At 42.8% G+C, this 20,484-nt stretch overlaps 1 protein-coding gene across 4 annotated transcripts in view; it reads left to right on the top strand.

The window, feature by feature from the left end:
- Positions 1-20,484, top strand: part of LOC120793623 (metabotropic glutamate receptor 8-like) — a 128,421-nt gene that overhangs the window by 46,207 nt on the left and 61,730 nt on the right. Inside the window, exon 1 of one of the 4 annotated variants that reach the window (XM_040133856.1) lies at positions 5,820-5,848. The exons of the other annotated variants lie outside the window; for them this stretch is intronic. The gene's annotated coding sequence lies outside the window, so the exon portion shown is untranslated. Of the gene's footprint in view, positions 1-5,819; positions 5,849-20,484 lie in introns of those variants that run through there. 4 annotated transcript variants of the gene reach the window in all.

Raw genomic sequence — 20,484 nt, forward strand, 5'->3', positions numbered from 1 at the left:
TTTCCATGAACACACACACTATAGTTTGTTTTGACTCGAACTCAAACACGCACCGTCCTGCTTCTCCAAATATCCACTACATCACCAAATGTGGATTAATCCGCCGCTTAATATAGTCCCCAGCAAATGCATCATTTCCTCCTGTAACGTTTGATGGAAAGTACAGTGACCACCTGTAGTAGGAAATTACTGAGCCATCTTTTTTTTTTTTCAACATGAAACTATCTATTTGTGAGGTGTTTTTAAATATTTATGTCTTCAGTAGGAACTAGTGGTTTTGGAGGTGGAAGGCACAGACAGGGTAGGGAAGAAACAAGAAAAAGAAACCGGTTGTTCTGCTTTCTGCACGTTGCCGCTGCCTCACCGCCGCAACCCAGAGCTTCCCTGCCGGGGAGAACCTGGATCTTCCCGCCCTCTCGGCAGTAAAGCTTGGGGCCACCAGCAGGCTGACTCCTGTTTGAACCCCTGTCTGACAACTCTCGCTTTCTTCCACAGCTAAATTCAATTCCGCCGCTGCTGATTATACGTTCATCTTCAAAACACGCGGCAGCAGCGTCTGTTGGTGGTTTGTCGCAGCGCGTCTTTGAGCTGCTTCGTGTTCGTTTGTCTCTCGAGAGTCATTTGTTTTCGTGTTGTACGTCTGAACTGTTCACGATAATTGCGGCGGCTCTATGACGGGAGGAGCTCTGTGACAAGTTCAAGAGTTTAAGACCTGGAAACATAGAAGCCACTGAACAGTGAAGGACCAAAAAGGGAACATTGTCATAGGTTGCACAACCTTCAAGAAAAATCCCGAATGGGACATTCGTTTCCGGAACCAGGGGCGTCCAAAGTAACTCCTCACGCTTTCACGACTCTGTTTTCACAGGAGGACTAAACGTTAGCAGTAAAGTATCAACTCCCTTAGGAAAGAAACCGGACATTTCTGCATTTTTATTGTCAGAATCTTGAGTCTGAGAGAAATTAATGAAGATTTCAGTATAAAAGACCTTTTATTGTTTTAATTGTTATGTTTAAAGTTTATTTAGTGAAAAGAGTTTTGTAGTTTTTGCAGCATTGTAGTGGTTTTTAATATTTAGTTTTCACCCTCTGGGGTGCATCTGTTGCTTGTTGAATACACTGAACATGTTTTATTTGCAGTAAGATAACGTTATCTATATATCATATAGAGACACAAGGCACAAAAATGAGTTCAGATAAAATCCCTTTGTAGGTAAATACTGTGTTATCGTTTTAAATCATACATTTTTTTTTCTATTTGAGTGCATAAATAGTGCAAGAATATTTTTTCCAATCTTGTTGAAAACTGTAATACTTTGAGTCATTAGCACTTTGGAGTTTTGAATTCTCATGGGCGTCTGAGTCATTTTTTTTCTCATATTTTCGGTTCCTGTCAGCTTTCTACTGTGCTACATTGACAAAATGATAAATTGGACCTCTAGAGGAGTTTGTGATTGAAAAAGGAGACCATGAATGTCGGGTAAGGACAGTTTCAACTGGCTGAACCCGGACTCCAGAACATTCAACAATATTGAATATTTAATATTCTTAAATTTTTATTTTAATATTGTGTGCTTTCATTACATTTTTTTTTTTTTTTCTGTTGAACTTAAGAGGCTCTTGTGTGTCCAGCTCTCATTGCGTAACTGACAAAGCTGCAGCCTTTGCATGGAGCTGTACCGGCTGCGTTTTGTAACCGTGCGGCAAAACACCTTGATAATGACACACGACGGCTGAATAAAAGGCAAATTCTCCCGGTAAGTCAGCTGCTGTCAAAGTTACTTTTTCACCAAATCGTTTTGTATCACAGCAAAAACCTAAAGTTTTGGGTGTCCAGAATTTGTCTCGGGACTGATCTTTGTCCTTATCATTCCTCCACTAGTTTTAGTGAAGCATTGCTGAAATCCAGATGTAATAACTTTGTAAAACTGCCTTGGATTCGCAGCAGCAGAAAACTGAGTCGTCTGTCAGGAAAACAGCCGACGACGTGTTTTACCTCAGACGTTTGGTGTTTCAATGCAGTCAAAAGTCACAAGAAACATTTCTTTTCTTCTTCTAAACTCGGTAGCAGATATTCCTCTAATTCAAACAGTTTTCAGTCAAATACGGCACGCTGCTCTGTGTGTGTGTGTGTGTGTGTGTGCAGCAGATTAAATGGTGGAAGTGATGGTGTTGTCTTTTCGCTGACGTTTTGTCAGATCAGTCGCTGTGGAAAAACTCTCCTGTCTTTTTCCTCCTTGGGATGGCTGAAAGCCTGCAGGAGATAATCTGCTTTTCTTTCTCTTCTCTCTCTCGGCTCTTCATCCTCTTCCATCTTTCCTTCTCTATGTCTTTATCCCTAAAATTCTTTTTTTCTCTTTCTCCCTCTCATATATAAATACTTTCCGTCTCACCTCGCCTGTCTCTTTTTATTTGATGGTTTTCATTTTCACCTTTTGCTTTTGTCTGTTCAAGGAGGAACGTGTCATTTTTTTGATCTAACATTTTCCAGATTTTCTCCTCAGCTGTTATTTACTTCTTCTCATTTTTCCTGGAGAGCAGCATCTCCCTGCTCTGCATGCAGTATGAGGAGTAGATAAATATTTCATGGCCAGGGATTCCTTCAGCTCTCCTCCCTCGGGAGCAAGTTAGCAGAGCAAAATGACTCATCTGTAGTCAGCAGCTCACCTTTCCTCAAACAAATAAAATACTCGCCGTCCATTAGTGGCAGCCAATCAAACATGGGGAGGAGAGGAGCAGATGAGAAAATGCACTCGGAGGGAAAAGCCTGTCATGTGGGAGGTTTGTCTCATGGGTCCTGAAAGAAACTGCTCCAAGAACAGGACTAACTTTTATTTTCACCGATGCAAAAGAGAGAACAAAGGATAGAAAAGGAAAAAAAAAACCAAAAAGAAAAAACAAGAACACTCTGACTCTATTAAAATGAACTGGGAAACCTCGGACTTTGTTTCTATGAATACAAGTCAGGTCAAGGAATTTAGCGCACCAAATTTAGCAGGAACAGGAAATAGTCTTCTATTGAAAAAAATAAAAGAATATTTTGGCACCAGCCAGTCGTGGCCAGGTGAGGAGAGGAGGGAGTTTGAGCAACTGACAGGTTATTTTAAGTCACGTGACCTAGAGATTCCTTGGTTATGTTGAGTTCGTGTCGTCCGTTTTCTTTTGAGATGTCTAGTGAACTGAGGTTACTGTCCTTTAAAAGGCTGCCTCCAGTTTATATATTTTTTTTTCAGCCCAAAAAGTAAAGGAAGACGATATATTAAATATGGGAGAAAAAAAGTCTAAATTTACACAAATTTAACAAAATATCTGTCAATAATACTGAAGACTTAAGTAGCGGCTTCGTGCTGTTATTTTCTCTTGAAAAAAGAGCAGAAATGTTAAAATTGTGCTGATTCTTGTCAGTCTGGTTCTCAGTTGCAGGTTTTTACTGGGAAACTCAAACTTCCAGAGCCCCGCTGCAGCTACTCAGCGACGTCTCTGAGGCATTTCAGTAACAGGAACTTATAATTCAGAGCAATCTGCAGCCTCTTTGTGGCGCGCAGGTAAAGAATCAAATGTGGGACAACGATCCCATTGTGAGACCTCAGTGCGAGGGAGGAGGTTTGAGACGAGCTGCCTGCACTGAATGCATCATCAGCTGCAGGAAACCCTGAGTGCTCCAACTATCCGGCGCTCGTTAACAACGACGAGGACGCACGGCGGGACAAATTGAAACAAAGGATGCCTTGTGTCCACCTCTGTCAGCAGCCCTGCCCAGAGAGAAATGTCCCGCCCACAAATCCCATGCTTGAAAACAGAACAACCTCCTCGTGTGTTAGACTAAAGGTGAAAAATCCGGTATTTGTTATTGACCCTGGCTACATCACTCATCAACAGGATACAGGAAAATTGCCCCGCTACTAACTAAAGTCTGTGTCAGGGATTTGGGAATCAATTACAGTAGAGTGCTGACGTATTTTTGGAGACAAATCTGGAAGTCGACAAAAAGCCAAATGGATTTTTCCATTGACATTTAATGTCCCCGACGACCTCTTAGCAAAAACGCTAGCTTATATCCGGGTTTTAGGACTCATTCCTGCAGAACTCCATAGCTTTGAACTGTCAAAATACAATTCGTACATAATAGTTGCACCAAAATTAACATTATCTTGCTAGTTACTGTCAAAACCTTGCGATGACTAACTTTGCAGCAGATTAATTGGAGCTAGGCTAACAGTTTCCCCCCTGCTTCGGGTCTTTGTGCTAAGCTAGGCTAAACATGTCTTGGACCCTTGCTAGACACAGAGATAAAACTGATATCCATCACTTCATCTGGAGAAAAAAAAACAAACTTTAAAATCTTGCATTGCTATTTCACCATCAGCTTTGTGATACAGTTTCTGTGGAGGTTTCTTTATCTGAATTGAGGGTCATACAGCGCGTTGCGTGTTGCGGAGGTTGTAAATCCCTCTGAGACAAACTTAAGATTTTGGGCTTAATTAAAAACACCCAGAACATTAGCTTGTAGAGCAAATGGCAATTGCATCAGTAATTAATTTTAACTCAAGTACTGTCCTTTAAAAACAGTTGAGAGACATTTCAGTCAAGCATCTTAATTTTGTCAGACTTTTAATTACTTCTTTGCAGAAAACGGTTTCACAGTCCAAACACGGGATAAACCCCATAGGTTACGATGCACTGTTAAGGTCAATAAACATCGGCGGCGTGTAATGCGCCTCAGAAGCCATTTCAATCTATGTGGGGAATGTGTGAGTCAATGTTTCGAGTTATGCAACTGCCCTATTACGCGGCGCCAACCTGCGCTGACCTTCGACGAAGGCCAGACACGTTTCGACTTCTGGACCGTGAGAGTAAAACAAGTGTGAATCATTAGTTTACCTTTTATTCATTCTGTGCTTGGAGGAGAGGAGCTGAAGGGTTGTTGAGTGAAACCCACTGTGTTATCACAAGCAGTGGCCTCTATATTAGTATTTGTTGGGCAAACAGCCAATGATGTTCTTCTCCTTGGTTCTCGAGAACCTATGAAAACTAATTTTATTTTCCCCTTCATTGAGACGTTTCCCTCCGACTTCTGGCAATAAGGTTTGTCCCCACATTGTACACTGTGTTTCACCCCTCAGCCCGTCAGTGTTTTGTGTAGTTCTTTTATGTGTTCTGAGTGTTTACAGGCAACGCGACCCTGACTCCCTCTGTCTGTACGCTGCGTCTGTCGTGTGCTGCGGGTTCCGTGCAACTGCAAATGCCATCTGTGCTTGTTGCACTTAAGGACTTAAGATACCCGGCAGTAAACTGAATTCAGCTCGTCTCGTAAAAAGTTTCGGGGGGTTGGGAGTTGCGGTGGATGACTCCCTCCTTGCAGAACTTCTGAATCAGAAAGGAACGATCTCGCGCCATCAGCAGACTGTACAGCAGGGATGAATGAGTATCTTTCTTCCCGTCATGGACACACAGAACAACCTTGAGAAGTATCAAACAGGTCCTGAGACTGAGCTGTTGCAGGGGATTTCATCACCCACTCCCACTGTGAGCGGACGGACCCGCCCCACGTGTTCCTGACGCTTCGCCCGGCAGCGGCGGCGGCAGCGGCGGCGGCAGCGGCGGTGTCTCGTGTGCGGACCGAGGGTGACGAGTGAAACGCCTGTTGTGACGATGCAGAACTGCTCGCCGGCTTCAAACGCGAGGAGAGAAGCCCCTGGAAACGATGAAAGACAGGAGCGGAAATCGGAGCGCGGTTCATTTTCATCTCACGTGGCGGAGGATTGTGCAGGAATAACACACGACATAAACCTGACCCTACCCCCACCATTAAAGGACCAAACCGGTGTTCTCAGAAGGTTTTAGCCCAGTAAGTACAAATCATGTAATACTTCACTGCTGAGCATTAAAAATGATACCATCCGATTCCAGATTGATTTCCTTCCTTCCTTCATGCAGCCATTGGTCCCATTTCCATGGTTATGATTATGAACATAACGTTGAAGAGTATTGTTGAGATTTCAACGTATGTTCAAGGTAACACAACAGCAGTGTTTAACAATCAGACACAACTCTCTTTGATAGGGAAAGTTGTTCGACTATGGGCAATCTGACTGAGCTGCTTGGATTTAATACAGTTTAGTTCATTATTATTACATATATTCTGGGGATCTTTACCTGATGAACAACAGTGTGTCATCTTTGACATCCCTTTTGTTACCTGTGCTACAATATTAAAAGCATAGTTTATTGGTCTGTTAGTTCGAGAGCACAAATTAAGTCATTTGTTCCCACGAGTTTTGTTTTTTTTCCTGCCAAGCTCAGTAGTTTTTTTTTCTCAAAGGCAACAGAAGTATTAGTTTGATGTGGGTTTAAATCTGCATTGGGTAATAAAAGAGGTAAAAGTCCACATAGCTGGAGGTTTTAATTTCAGTTGGAGAAGTCGGAGTCTGCATCTCAAGCCTTGAGATCGTAATTGGTCTGAGCAGACAGAAACCTGATGGGAACGTATTCACTTTATAAACCCAATGATCCAATGTTCTGCGTCTGCAAACTGCATCGTGTTTTTGATTATTTTTGTTTTTCCTTGGGATACTGAACGCCCATACCCTGGCACCTTTACTGACTATGGCAGAATCCGGCTCTGGGTCTGATGGGATTCCTCATATTTGTCTCATCTCTTCCTGTTTGTCAGCGGTTATAGACAGATGTTGAGGCAGGCTGCGAGACAGAACCGGAGCCAGCAGACATATGGACCATCATCATCCTCCTCATTTGCTCCACTAGTCATATAATGATGCTCCAAATTAGCTCATTAAAGTTTTTAGGTGAAACCGAACCCGGAAGGAAAGTGAATTTTAATGGGGGCAGAAAAATTTGCGGTCTGACTTTCTCTGATTAATGTTTCAGACGGATGCAGAGTTTGCAGGGATCTGAAGGAACACTCTTGAGACCTTAGTTACATGTTTGAAATTCATACTTGGACAGTAGAACTTCAGTCTCTCATTTCTTTGGCTTGGTTTAAAATGAGGATTTGTTGTTTTCTCGTCCAAAAAACGCATTTTCTTTGCCGCAGCAGAACAAAAAGATGGATTTCATCTTTAGAAACCCGTAGGTTTGTTACTGATTGAGACTTTTCGGTATTGACAAGCCGGATATAATTACTTTAGCACAGAGCTCCTCCAGAAAGCTCTAGTAGACTCTCAGAATCCAAGAGAAACTCTTTGTTATTTTAGATTTTTGGAAAGAAAATTTGACTGTTGGTTTTTCTGGATTTGAATTTGAGATTTTCACCCGTCGGTTGACATCGTGGGTTTTCTTAGAGCCATGTCACGTTCTAGTCCAAATGTCCTGGACAGTATCTGGTCCATGACTGAGTGATAGTGAAGCGGGCAGAGCCACTCTTTCTAGAACATCGGGAACCGATACCAAAGTCTGCCCTTTCACTGTGGATAGTTTAGATCACTGAAGGGCCATTTCCAGTTCTCACACGCCACCTGAGCTGCTGGAAAAGTCTGAAAGAAAATCCTGTATATTTGACTAACTCCTTGTTGAGTCTTGGTCAGACCAGAAGGTGGCGCATCCGTTCATCCACAGACGCTTGTGAGGAGAAGGGAGCGCTTTGGCTAAAAGCTTGGTGACGTGAATCCTGAGTTTCTAATTATATGTAATTGGCTTTTGACATTTGCAAGTAACCAAGCTTGTGAAGAACTCTGAAAGATTTCTGATGAGATCCGTGAGATCAGAGACTCTGCAGTTTTTAGGGGCATCCTTTTAATTAACGAGATTTGAAATGCGGGTTCACGCTGCTGACACACTGAAATAAAAAGCTGTCGCCCACATTTGATCACTTTTAACTTCTCCTAATGCCGACGGGCGGCCCCGATTCAGAACTGTTAAACTGATCAGCTACAAATAATTGTTGATTTGGTATAAAGGCTGAAAGGCTGGGAGATTACAACTTGAAGAATGTCAAAGAAGCCGGGAAAAGCCGGTGAAGCTTAAGGGAAGATATTTGCCTTAAGGTGGACCGAGGGCTTTGTGGACACACTGCTTTGTTTCATCGGGCTTCCAAGTCAAGGCCTTGCATGTGTTACCCAGGAAACCTTTCATGCTCCAGCATTCAGGGGCTCAGAGGCGAGGAATGAAAGAGGCGAGTGGGCACATGCGTCCTGTTTCTATCCGTCAATCTCACTTCGGATTTGGAGAAGTGGTTTTTTGGAGGGGGGGGGTAACGCAGCGATAGACCGCTCGCTGCCATGGTGAAGTGTTAATTAAAAGGTCAGTGTAAAGGCCTAGTCAGTGGCGAGCTTTAATGATATCTGTTATTGCCGATAATTCCATTAGACAGCATGCCTTTGAATTGTCCCCGGCCACATTCATTTAGTGCCGTCTTTGAGTTCAATGGCTCCCGCCGCGAGGCTGCGAGGCTTTCTCTGGCCGAGCTGAAAAAGCAAAGTGAAATTGTATTATTCTTTCTCTTTGGTCCCGTGTCCTGTGATACGCTTCGTTTGATTCCACATCATTAAAACTGCTCCGCATTAGAGCTTGTGTTTGTGTGTGTTAAACACAAAGGCCTTAGCTGGAAAACTCCACGCTGTAACATGTCTGATATTTATTTATGATGACAGAGAACACGTCTGATGTTTTCTGTTTTTTTTAATGAAATTAAAACCAGTTGTTTTGTTTGTTTGTTTGTTTTTTTTGCAGTCACAAATGTAGAAGGAACAAAGTATTTCTTCTTTACTCACCAGTGCCAAGCATGATATATTTCTGTCCGACTTCACTTGTTTGTCTGTACCTCAATATCTCAACCTAAGGAACAGATTTCATCGGCCCTTGGTCGTACGTTTGCTAACGGTATGCATCTATACATTTTAAATGGATTTCTGAATCCATTAGATTCAGAAATCTCCATTACGGCGTTTCACCTCGACGAACTCTCAGCACCTGTCGACACCTGTGTGAATCTGTTGACAGAAAAGGAAAGACAAAACACACGAGTGAAATAAAAACCAGCTCCGGGAAAGTAAACATGTCTCGTTATTCTGGATCTTTGTTGCGTTTTCTTTGTCTTCGGCCTTTTCAGACTCTCAGGGATTTTGGTGAAAGTGAGGTGAATGTTGGGCTGCTCAGAGGAGATTCATCATGTGGTAGAAAGCAGATGGTCCCAAAAAAGAAAATTAAAAACTACCAAAAGAACAAGTGACACCAGCTTCAGCAAAATACGTCGTAACGTCAGACATATACAACAACCTTCAACCTTCAGACTGAATGATACAAATTTAAGTTTCACTTAAATTCTCTTTTTGTTGTTTTTTTACTTTTTTCAAAAAAAGACATTTTGAATGATGAGCTCCAGGCACCGATTTTCCTTCTTCCTTTTTGAAATGAGAATATCTGTAGTGTCGAGTGAGTTAACTCCTTCAGTTCAGTCCAGGAGCTTACAGCGGAGATGTTCCCTGCGGAGCTTAAAGTAAATCTTCAGCCTGTTAGAAGCTGCAGGGATTTCCTTATCTGTTTCCCAAGGAACGGGAGCATATTCTCACACCACCACATCTGCGAGAAAGAGAGAGAGAGTGTGTGTGTGTGTGTGTGTGTGTGTGTGTGTGTGTGTGTGTGTGTGTGTGTGTGTGTGTGTGTGTGTGTGGATTGTAAATTGTACATGACAACATTTGATGCAGAGTCTGTTAACTGATTACTTCCCACTTTGTTAACCAAAGTTAATTTGGTGGATTTTGAGCGCAGCAGGAAAAGCCTCGGCAGCTGATTTAGCATTTCGGTTTTCCTCTGTTGGAAAAGTCTCAGCTAAACCTCATTAAAACCGTGTCTTGTGTGTCCATCTCTATTATTTCCACATTTATCTGCGGTAGTTACTTCAGGAGGCTCCGGGGTGGGGGGGGGTCTCCTGGTCCGTCACTCTTAATTTGGCTTCCTTCATACAGATAAATGTGACCGTTATCATACACAGTGCAGCTATGCATTTGAGAGGAGAACTAATTATGTATTGTTGAAATATCTATTAACATTAGCTGGGCAGAAAAAAAAAAAATTTAGGTGCAATTATTGATACATAATAGTAAGAGAGCAAATAATACATTTTCATAGTTGGGGGAATTCATTCCCTCCAGGAGCTAACGTGATACATTGCAGTTGCTTGGAACCTGCTACTTCGGACTTCATTTAAGCAAATTTGGAAACATTCACAGGGCTGCTTCTTTTATCCCTTTATTTCAACATGAACGCAGTTTCTCTTTTTCATTCACAAACCCACCGCTTGACAGAAAATTGGATCGGTCGGCTTGTGTGAAGTGACGTTGCTGAGATTTTGTTGAGGTGTGTGTTGGCTCCTCTGTGAGCCTCTATAGTTACCAATAAAAACGCTTGTCTGTGTAGATTTGCAACGACTGCACCTGCATCTTTGAAGAACTATGATTCCAGCCTTAATCAGTAATGTTAATTTAGCCTGGACCTCAGGTTGGTGATGTCCCCTCCCCCGACAGGTGTTAATGACAGCATGAGCGCCTGTCCGGATGGTCCACCGCTCACTGAGCTCTCTTCCGAACATACACGCCGTACTGCACAACGGATCTCATTGCTGGCCGGCCGGGAATTACGGTCATATTGGATGGTTCGGATCAAGGCAGAAAGTAAGGCCCCATTTACGCCTGGTATTTGCATCCTTGGGGGTCATGACATCTGATCCACAGGCGTTTGCAGTTACATTTAAAGTCTAGCTGTTGATATGCAGATCCGTTAGACAGGGCTGGCGGACCTGTCAACAAACACGGTCCGTCCCGGGTCAAAGGAAGCAACGTCATGGAGACGGGGGGGTCATTACTTTTTTTTTTTTTGTGACGGAAAACTCGGATATACTGCTATTACTTCTAGGTTTTTATGGGATCATCGCCGACCTGGCGCATTCTGTGTTAACACTGTCCAGGTTGCATTTACGCCAGGTTGAGATGTGATCACACTACGAACCTCCTGATGTGGTCTGGTAGATCAGAGCGCATTCAGGTCGTAACACCTTCTGCGTGCATTTGCATCTTGCATCTGAAAGCAAAGGTAGACAATAGATACGGATTGCATGTTAATGAAAGGTGTACATGGGGTCAGTGGTTCTGGGGGGCTGTGGAGGACATCCAGCCTTTATGTGGGAGGCCAGAGTTCGTGGGCCATGTTTCCTTTTTTTTCTGGAATTTTTTCCCCTAAGTCTTGCATAACCGTAACCTTTTTTATTTGCCGTGGTGACAGTCTTCCTCTAAACTTATCTGTAAGGTATTTGTCATGTGCAGATACTGTAGAAAGTAAGAACTTTGAAGATTTGACATTGGACAGAAAATAGCATCGAACATAATAAATCCTTCGCAGAAACGTCCAATATGGATATGAGTTCTGTCTGATGATAGAGTTGGAGTTTTGTCAGCTGTGCACCCTTCTGTGTTTAACCTGGTGAATACGAACCCATTTACACCGACGCGGTCCTAATTAGGAACCTGCATGTAGGCTTTAAGGGAAAACAAAAAGGGAAACCCTAAAAGGGTTTAGGAAACATAAAACCTTGCAAGCGAACTGGAATGAGAGCTAAGTCATATTTGCACCCAGGCTGCAGGATCGGCCGCCCTCACATAACTGATCTAATGGCCTGAAGAGTGATCTCAGCCTTCTCCCACTAAATAAAATACTGTTCAGAATAATAAGCATAGTTAACAAGGGACATCAATTACCTGGTTTAGTTTAGAGGATCAGTTTAATCCTGTCCAAATGGTCTTTAATTCTCTTCATTGGCGGTAATATACCACCTCTGAAACCAAACCTTACAGACCTCACAGGCAAATTCTCTCCTGCACCTCTTAGTGTAATTTTTTTCTAAATGAATGTTTCTGTGGCGACACAGAGGGCTCTAAGCAGGGGAAATACTCCGTGCCAGTTGTTTCTAAACTGCGTAAAAACTTCATTATATTTCATACAGCATATGAAAAAGGGACATTGAAGGAGCTTGATGTTTGGATAAGTGCCGGTGAAGAAACGAATAATAAAATGCAAAATGAAAGGAGAGAAGTAAATTGTTTGGAAGAGGGGAAAGTCTCAGAGTGCTGGCTGTGTATTCTAATAATGAGAGACTTTGTTGTGCTGTTGGTAGAGTGTGAGCGCACGGTGTGGTTTGCGCTGTCGTGCTGCGAGATAAGATCAGCTCAGAGGTTCATTGAATTAAATGGGGATTCAGGAGAGCGGGGGTCAGCAGAGCCTCAACACTGTTCATCATCGCCGAGATCTGCGCAGATAAGGTTAACGTGAAATGTCTCCACATTCTTATAAATGCACTACTGATAAAGAGTTTCCAAGATTTTATTCGATTGCACGCCACAGCTGGAATGTGAGGATCTGAGAGGGGAGGTATCAAGGCAGTGGGGGTGCCACGTCGCCACTGCAGCTGCTGATGGTTAAGCGCTTAATGTTCTCTCCGGTGATTTTTAGTGAGTTTTGTTGATGTCACAGTTCGTGTTTTATGAGCGCGAGACACAACAGCTCAAGAAAATTTAAAAGGTGTCAGCGGTTACAGTGACACTGCAGGAGGCGGGAGACAGAGGACCTTTATTTTGAGGGGCCGGTGTGAAATTAAGGGGCCGCAACTCAACCGAAAAACCACTAAGCTACGACCACTGAGCAACACACTTTTGCACTGGGTAACACATTCTTCATTACCACGAACACACACGCTGTAGTTTATTTTGACTTAATCCCACGTATTCTGTCATGCTGCACCAAATACTCTCAACAGCGCCAAATGTGGATTAATCCACCCTGAAAATAGTCCCCAACAAATGCGCTATTTCCTCCTCTTTGAGTAACGTTTGCATAAAACAGTGCCCAGCTGTTTTACAAAATTAGATGGTTTTTTTTGTTTTTTTTTAATGAAACTAAATATTTGAGAGCTGTTTATAAGGATTTACATCGTCATCGGGAACCCGTGGGCTTGAAGCTGGAAGTATAGTTGTATTTGGTCTCTTCATGGGATTTGTTGACAAGAAGAAAATTACAGAATAACTCCAGACTCATCCTTTTAAAACAATACCAGAGAAATCGATGAGTTAAAGCTTTTCGGCCTGTTGACTTCACAGAGCAGCAGAAAAAATAAGAGCTTTGTAGGATTTTAACAGGAATGAGCAGGAATCATCTTAAAGATGTTCTAGGAGACAATCCAGATTAGTGATGTTGTCTCCAAAACTCCAAAATCCAAATACTTATTTATACAACTAGATGCAATACATCGTTCTTCACCAGTGATGAGTTGAAATATTAAATACCAGAAAAGACGGTAGACATATAAATTGTAATTCAGCTTTATTCGAGCTTGAGTCTTGTTTTAGCGGTGGTGCCCATCATTTCTATCAGTAATAACAACATTGTATTCACCAGGTTCACAGCTGAGATCTGAGAACACGGTTGGCACACCCGGGTGTTTTCACAGCTAACCTGTTTGGGTTAGATGTTTGGAAAGGCTGAAGGGCATTGACTGCATGTCGAGTTTTGTTTTTGTTTGTTTTTCCTAAAGATTTCTTCTGCCTAAAAAAATAGATGAGATTAAATACAGATTTAGTTTTACATCTAAAGCGGATTCTGCAGACCCGGTAGTGCACTGTGTTGAATCCCAGTCTTGCGGAGATTGACTGAACCCAACATGTTCTATTTATTTTTTGTTAGTTTGCATAAACAGCTAAATATCTGATGTGGAAGTCCACTGCTGAGCAGATGCGTGAAAAACAGTCCCGCTGTGCATAATTGTTCCCGTTCACACACGTTTAGCATTTTCAGATTTGAATTTCAGTTTGGACCAGCTGTGCAGTAGCTTCAAGGCTGGCTGACTGACTGGCTGACTGGCTGGCTGACTGGCTGTAGACTGGCGTAGCTGAGCAGCGGGCTCTGGCTCAGGAGGAGGTTGCGTCGACGCCGTTCATTACTGATGCACCGGGTTTGCGGATCCTGATGTTGGTGCGTTACGGGTGTTCTGCTGACGGACTCCTAGCCGAGTCAGAAGGACACAGCTGAACGCGTTTCACCAATATTATAAAACTGATACTGTATGAGAAAAACACTGAAGCTGTGTAGCTAAAACAGAAAGTACGTTACCATACGACAAAGCAAAGATGAAGTATGATTTCATAATACTGCGGTAATATTGACATAAAGTAGAAAGTAAAGTAAACCTGATATGATCTAATATTAATAATTAATACTAGTATTTACTTTAAGCATTGTACGAAGTGATTTGTTTTGTTTTTTTTAGCCTAGTGGTGCGGCTGTACAGATGGCAGCATCAGTTTGTCGGTTGGTCCAACACTTTGGTCGGGATTGAAACATCTAAACCATTATTTAATGGCTCAAGATGAAATTTTGTCGTTCACGTTTCCCCAGAGAATGGGTCCCAGTGACGTCGGAGATCAAACGGAGCACCCAGACGTTTTTGAGGAACAAAAAAAAAAAAAAAAATGGTATCACAGCCGTTTGTCATCGCCAGCCATAGAAGTGACTCGTTCCTCCCCGAGGGGCTTCATCGCAGCTTATGATGAATACCTCACGTTGCCATGCGTTAGCGTCTTCATCTAAAACATGTCAGGTTCAGATATTAACAGCTCACGCTGAAGTGAACGGCATCTCACCCGCTGCACGCTGCGTCTCACATCTGCATACAGATAAGACCCGCGGCAGCACAGAGATGCAGTGCGCTCAAATTAAACGGTAAACTCTGCAGCCGCTGTCAGATCCTGCAAAGCACAAATGGATGTAGTTTAAAACGCGAATGAAACAACAAAAACACTCGGTAAAGTCAAGCAGGAGAGAGAGAGAGAACGTCGTTTAGCTGCTCATGAAATACCAGCCGGTCAAACCAGAGAGGATCAGATGCCAGAATTTCCCAAAAAAATGTCCCAAAAACAGGATTTGATCAAAGACAAACCATACAAAACTATATAATTACATTACTACACCCCCGGTCAATAGAGAACAAGATGCCTTATAGGGCAGTTTGGGGGCATTGTTCATACCAATGTTCGACTCTCACGAACACGCCCTTCCTCATGAACGGATGCTCTTCATCTGGCTGAAATGACGGGTTCATGAGGAGCCCAGCGTGTTCGGCTGAGACGGTTTTGTGAATCCGACGTGGAACACTCATGCGAGCAAACCTCAGGGAAAGGATGAGAATGCGAAAAAACTTTTGTGCGTGTGGCCCCAATGTCTGCAGCCGTTTTCCGGTGTGGGGAAGGTTTTCCTGTTGACTGGTATTTTTTAAACAAATCTCAAACGCACAGGGAAAGTCACCGGTCGTGGTGAAGACGCTGACGGCTGCGATCTTTTCACCGCGGTGAACGTGAAACTACCTGCAGGTGTCAGGGAAACAGGAAAAAAATTGAATGAAGAGTAAAAAAAAAGTCATCTCTCTGAGCTGTGAGGTAACACTGCCGCCATCACACTCTCGGCAGCCGGACCTCCGAGCCTTCAAATATATAATCCCAAACCCGTGTCTAAAGAAAGAGCCCGATTCTGCAGCTCCTATCTGATGCCCTGATGGACCCGTGTAATGCAAGGAGGAGCTCGGATTGGAATCAGCTTTTCCCTGAAAGCGTCTGAATGAGGCCGTGTCTGGAGGGAGGGACTGTAGACGGCCTCTCAGCTCCGCTGCGAATGACGTGGTGATGATAGGGTCTGAAATGTTTCTTATCTCCGTCCTTCGTCCCGCAGCCTCAGACATCAGCCTGAACAGACAGCTCATCTGTCTTTCGCTGTGATAAAACTTAAACTCCGGGACATTTCTGTAATATTACACAGTATATATATTTTTTTTTTTACGACAGCACTGCTTCAACAGTGGAGTGATGGTACGGGTCCATAATTTCTTAATAATTTCCTCTGAGGTTTCCTGAAAAGACAGAGGTAATTTACCGTAAATTACAAAAAAAAATTCCTTGAAGGAGCTTCTCCATTCAAACCCTAGTAGATATTAATTCATCATTAATTTATTGCTTTACTCTCCATATCTTTTAATGTTCAGTTGACCTGCCGCGCTCTCTATGCCAGTAATGAACTGCTGTTAATCAAGTGGAAATCTAGTGATTAAACACCGTCTACGTTTCCCCTATTTTTAGATTCAAAGCACACAGTCCTTTTCTGGAAACTTCTCGGAAATATTATTCCAAACCCATAAAATAAAGCACTACGGAAATGACTTGTTTATTTTTCATGAGAAGGAACATTTCTTTGTGCTATTTAAGTCTCAAGCCTGCTCTTAGCGCTGTGGCCTGGTCCAGTCCACCTGTCCGACACTCTGGTCCAGATTGAACTATCTCAACAGACATAAGCTGGATCGCAGTGCAACTCGGTTCAGACGTTGATGTCTCACCGACTTTGGTGATCCCCTGACGTTTCCTCTAGCGCCACCGTGAGGCTGACAGTTTAGGTTTTGAGTGAACTGTCTCAACATCCTGTTGGATGAACTGCCACGAAAAATTTGTTAGAAACACTCACGTTCCCCTCGGGATGAAATGTAATAACTCTGGTATTTAATACCATCATCAGGTCAAAATTTTAATTGGACCAGTACTTTTGTTTACGATTAAATACCTGCGAAACGAATGACATTCCCATCACCCATCAGCTGTGCTTTCTCAATGCAGCGCTGAGAGCTGCTAGCCCGGCTGTAGACCCTGGTCTTGTTATTTGTATCTGACAGAAAATTCCGGTTTTTCCCAACTTTGGTCTTAAAATTGTTGCAGAAAGAGTCCAAAATAAAATTCTGACAGGATAAATGTTAAAAAAAGAGTCTACTTTACTGGGTCATTTTTACATAATTGCTCAGCTCTGGCCCAAGCTCCAGCAGTGATGATAGTATTTTACTTTCATGCCTCTTAACAAAAGAAAAAGACGAGGCCCAGACGAGAGGTTGGCAACGTTTGAGCACCTGGCAGTGTGTTTGAGTTCATCATAATGTTTTTAACTCTTTAATGTATATATAGTACAAGAAAAAGGAATTCCTTTTGTTGTTGGCCGAGGTCACCAAAGCCTAAAATCTGCGTCAGACAGACACAGATTTTCGTTGGTCAGATTCCAGCTAATAACAGGTAAAACGATAAGGCTCTGCTTTTGGTCCCCTTATTCAGCATTCATGACCGCAAGCATTTGAAAAATTGTTTATAACACACTGTAATGTAGCTGTAAGCAGAAATAACGGCATCTGATTTATTGATATGTTGTCGTTCATTATCTGTTTATACAGCAGCCTCCATTCATGTGTGTCCACACGAGGAGTCCTAGTTGTTGACAAATGCATTTATAAACACTTATCGTTCCTTACAATTGTATCAGTGTGTTATAAACCATTTGTTATGTTTATTAACTGCTTATAAATGCTAATGCCAACACAAATTAGAGTTTCTGCCATCACATGAAGTTACATCTTTGATCTGCAGGAAGCACCAGAAACACAAGGATTATCTATCTGCTTGGTTTCATGCGAATATGTCACGCTCAAACTCAGACTAAGTGTAGATAAATCTCCAGTCTTCTGAAGATATGTTTTTACCGTTCTCTCTCTTTGCTGGAGTAATATAAAACTCTCCGACCTCATTTCCACCTCTTTTAAAAAAAAAAAAAAAACCTCTCAGATGGCTCCGTTGCTTAAACAATCCCAATTCAGGCCAGCCAGACACGATTATTTTCAGCTGTGGCTCTTTACCCTTGAGATTTCCGGCGACAGTCAGCCGCTGAGGTCCTCTGTCTTTGGCCACAAGAAAAAGGAAAAAGAAAAAAAGAAAATCCTCTCCAGAGCCAATTAAGTAGGAACAGCTTACAGTCTGAGGTTCGGTTCACCTGCAGCCTCTACTGTACATGACTTCATTTCATGTCAGACGCTCAAAGTTCATCCTCAAAACGCCACCGCTGCTCTGCTTTAGCCTTCCCAGGGGCAACGCTGCAGGAACAATGTCACAAACCTCAAGTGAGTCTTCAGCGGGGACGGAGCAGAATGTTTAATGATGTGACGAGCGGGAGACGAAGAGAGGAAAAAAAAAAAAAAATCAACTTTTGTTACTGAACCCTGAAGGGAAGTCGGCTGATTATGGCAGCAGAGGGAAGGAAGTAAAAGAACCAGGCATGAGTAGGACTGTATTAAAGAAGAATACCATGAGATCAAACTAATTGTTATCATGTGAAAATGGTGCGTCTCCTTTTATGCCAGCTTTCTCTGGAGCCGAAAAAATCAAAGCTGCTTTTAAACCCTTTAAAGAAAAACCTTCTAAACCTTTTAAAACCTCAACGTCAACTGAGCATCTACATCAGGTGTTGAAGACTATGAGAAGTGGCTGAAAGCTCCAGGAAATCCCAGTGAGTGGATGTTGTGCCAAGGTTTTTTTTTGTCAAACTCCTAAATGAACCTTCAAACCCACTTGATTCAATGATTGTAACATTTCTAATCCTTATGGCACTTTTCCTCCATTGAAACCTCTCAGAATCTCAGGAACTGTACCTGGTATCTCGAGCACAGGAACCTGGTTCTGGATTTGGTTTCTGATCCCCTAAGACTTCCAGTTCTGCACAGAGACACATAAATGTCTTAGACCTATGCAGAGAAGGGTGTCCTGAAGAAATTTCAGGGAGAAGATGAATTACTAGGTGGACATTTCTACTTGGCCGTCTTTGAACTGATTATTAATAATCGCTCTTCTCCGGTGATTTAATCTTTCCAGATAATTTCTCATCAGCACACACAAACCGAGAGCTTAGGTCAAACTGCAGTGGGCAGCACGTATACAGCTGCTTCAGGAATTTTATAATTTTAAATGCTCGTCACTCTACACTCATGTGAAAAGATGTTGCACACCTGGATTTGGGCGGTTTATCCCATCAAGCTCCGTCCGACTGGATGGGAAGCATCTGTGAACTACCACCTTCAGGTCTCTCCACAGATGTTTTCTGGGGTTTAAGTCCGGGCTTTGGCTGGGCCACTCAAGGACAGCGTTGTCTTGGCTGTCTTTGTCCTTTGGCTGCATTCGTCCTTCCCTCAGTTCTAACCAGTCTCCCTGTCCCTGCTGCTCAAAAGGCCCCCAACAGCATGTTGCTGCCACCGCCATGCTCCACTGTAGAGAAGGTATTAGCCAGGTGATTCAGTGCCTGGTGTTTGCCAGACATAGTGTTTTGAGTTCTGCCCAAAGAGTTCAGTCTTTGCCTCATCAGACCAGAGGATCTTTTTCCTCCTGCTCTCAGTCCTTTAAATGCTGTTTGTCAAACTCCGAACGGGCTGTCATGTGCCTTTTATCAAAGTGGCTTCCATTAAGCCGCTCTGCCATAAAGGCCTGATCGATGCAGTGCTGGTGAGATGGTCTTTATACGAGCGGGTTCTCCCGTCTCTGCGGAGGACTTCTGAAGCTCTGTTTAGAGGGACCGTTGGGTTCCTGGTCGCCTCCCTGACCGAGGCCCTTCTTGCTCGGTTGTTCAGTTTGGCCGGACGACCAACTCAAGGAACAATCCTGGTGGTTCCAAACTTCTTCCTCCTCTTCCACATTTTCCATCACCTTATTGGCCTTTCCCCTCTTTCCTCTCATCTTTCTCATTGTCCTCTTGCCGCTCCTCCTTTTTGTTTCCTTCCCCTCTTTCTCCTCCTCATCCTCATCTTCCTCCTCATCCGTCTGTAAATCTGAAAAGACAGAATAAAGCAGATTAAAAAGAACTATTTGGAAAGAGATTAAATAAACTCATTCCAACGTCAGTTTCTTAGTTTTTTTGGGGAAAAAATTGAATGCAGACTTCTTATTTGGCTTAACGGTTTTCCTCAAGTGAACGTTACATTTTTTTCTAGATCCTGAATAAAGGAATCCCTGCTGCTCTTAGTAAAGTGTTAGCGATAGTCTGAGAGTATTTAGCCACTAATCACCAATGTCACTAATGAATCTCCTGACGTTTTTGTTTCGGTGACTGCAGATGAAAGTTTAATGATCCCTGTGGTGGAACGTGAAGACATAATGACGCACACAGAGAAAATATTAACACAGTCAACAGATAAACAGGAGTGTGGAGATGGAGCGCGCTTATTAACATAATCACAGATGGAAGCAGATGTGTTAACGTACACTGCCGAACAAACGTACAAACAGCAGAGATGCACATGACGACGACTGTCAGCAGAAATCTGAAAGAAGGTTCCCTATCAACTATTGTGGAGAAGGAGGCTTGTTTTTATGTTTTTTAAAGTTTTTTTATTGATTTGATATTTTTAGCATCGCTGGCTATGCAGATCTAGGGATTTTTCGCTCAGGCCGAAATATTTCAACAACTATTGGGTGGATTTTCATGAAAATTTGGAACAGACATTCAGGGCTCCCTAATAATGCATCCTCATCACTTTCATATAGTGCAATATAGTGCCATTTTTTTTGGTTTTGGGGGAGATATCTTGACAACTACCGTATGGATTTTCATTCAAATTTGATTCCGACCTTCATTGGTCCCTGC

This window comes from Xiphias gladius, chromosome 8 (genome assembly GCF_016859285.1).
Source record: "Xiphias gladius isolate SHS-SW01 ecotype Sanya breed wild chromosome 8, ASM1685928v1, whole genome shotgun sequence".
NCBI lineage: Eukaryota > Metazoa > Chordata > Actinopteri > Istiophoriformes > Xiphiidae > Xiphias > Xiphias gladius.